Source organism: Pogoniulus pusillus, chromosome 23 (genome assembly GCF_015220805.1).
Source record: "Pogoniulus pusillus isolate bPogPus1 chromosome 23, bPogPus1.pri, whole genome shotgun sequence".
Classification (NCBI taxonomy): Eukaryota; Metazoa; Chordata; class Aves; order Piciformes; family Lybiidae; genus Pogoniulus; species Pogoniulus pusillus.
Genome location: NC_087286.1, coordinates 13,474,434 through 13,476,144, shown reverse-complemented (window position 1 = coordinate 13,476,144; position 1,711 = coordinate 13,474,434).

Sequence of the window (1,711 nt, the reverse complement as noted above, 5' to 3'; positions counted from 1 at the left end):
AAAATAAATTCATTAAAGGCTTTCTCAAACTCAGTCTTAAAATTTTGCTACTGCAATCTATATTCAAATACAGTTTTTATTAACCCTTTTATAAAGAAACAAGCTTAGAATGTGTTGACTCATATACAAGTTACAAGATAAAACATGTGTCTCCAGAAGCTTTGGTGTCCCTGTTAGTTTGTTTTCTGGAGGAGAAAAGATCTTGATGATTCACTGTTCAGGCAATATGTTTTGTAATTCTTTCCTATTGTCTCATAGAATATTCCCTCTGTTTTATTTTGCTGTAAGAAGTAACAAATTGCCTTCTAGGAAGCACAGCAAAGTTTCACACTGAAAGAGCTGCACAGTCACTCCAGTAAAATCTACGTTAATGTGTCCTATTCACTACATTTTGTGACTCTGTAAGCACCTCTGCTGCCTCCCAGCAGGCATATGCAGCTCTGAACTATCACTTGAGACAACAACCTACTGCACCATATTATGGTCAGTTAAACTCTAAGACATAAATCCTTTCGTAAAAGAGGCCTAAGTCTTAGGGGGATAAAATACCATAAACACAGAAGAATTGTTTAGTGCCCTTCTTTATGTTCCGTCCTTTATATGCCTTCACCAAAGTCCACAAAAGGAAAACATGAGCAGCTCTTGATACATTTCCTAGTTACCTATAGAAAGTTTACTATACTCTCTAGGTAACATATGAATGTGGTGCAGCTTGAGAAACATGAGACAGCAGCCATCTGTGAGTTGGAGAGAAACCTTTCATACAGTGAAGGAGGAAAAAAGAAGGGGAAAGCTCTCCTCCAAAGGATTTTTTTCCCTTGGAAATGAATTCTTGATCTGTAGGCTTCTAGTGAGCAATCAAAGATCACAAAATCTAAAAAAATATTACAAGTAATATATAAACAAATAAAGTCTGTCAAAAATAGAACATTTAAAGTTAACTTAATATTTATCCAGTCAGTGATCACTACAGGTGTGGCCATAAGGAAGCTCTTTTCTGCAGTAAGCATTCAGTGTGTTCACCCTTAATGCTCTTAAAACTCCAATTACTCCCAGGGCCTTCTAAATTTATGCTTTACTTATGTGAGACTGAACAATCACCATGAGGCCCCTGATGAACACAGGTCATGAGACAGCTCATGGATTTCTTGTCCTGCCCAAACAGCTAGAAACCCATTTGAGACAGAGGGTAACAAAACATGATCAGCACAACCACCTGAGTCAAAAGATAGAGCAAGGGAAAAAGAACAGTATGGGCCGATGCATAGGCACCCATCCATGTGTTTCCACCAGGAAGGGACTTTTCACAAGGGCTTGCAGTGATAAGAAGAGAGGGAATGGATGAAGCTTGAGAAGGGAAGATTTCAACTGGATATTTTACAGTGAGGGTGGTGAGACACTGGAACAGGCTGCCCATAGAGGTCGTGTATTCCCCTTTCAAGGAGGTGTTCAAGGCCAGGCTGGATGAGGCCTTGAGCAACCTGGTCTAGTGCCCATGGGCAGAGGGTTGGTATTGAAGGTCTCCTCCAACTTAAACCATTCTATGAATCTGTGAACTACCAGTCTAGTCTAACCTTTTTTCCCATTACCAGAGTGGTTTCACAAGCCACTGAACTATACCTTTGATAACCATTCTTAACCCTTTGTGACCTGCACCACATAAATCCCCTAAAACATCTGTTTGTTTCTTGTTAGTATATTCCTACAGCAT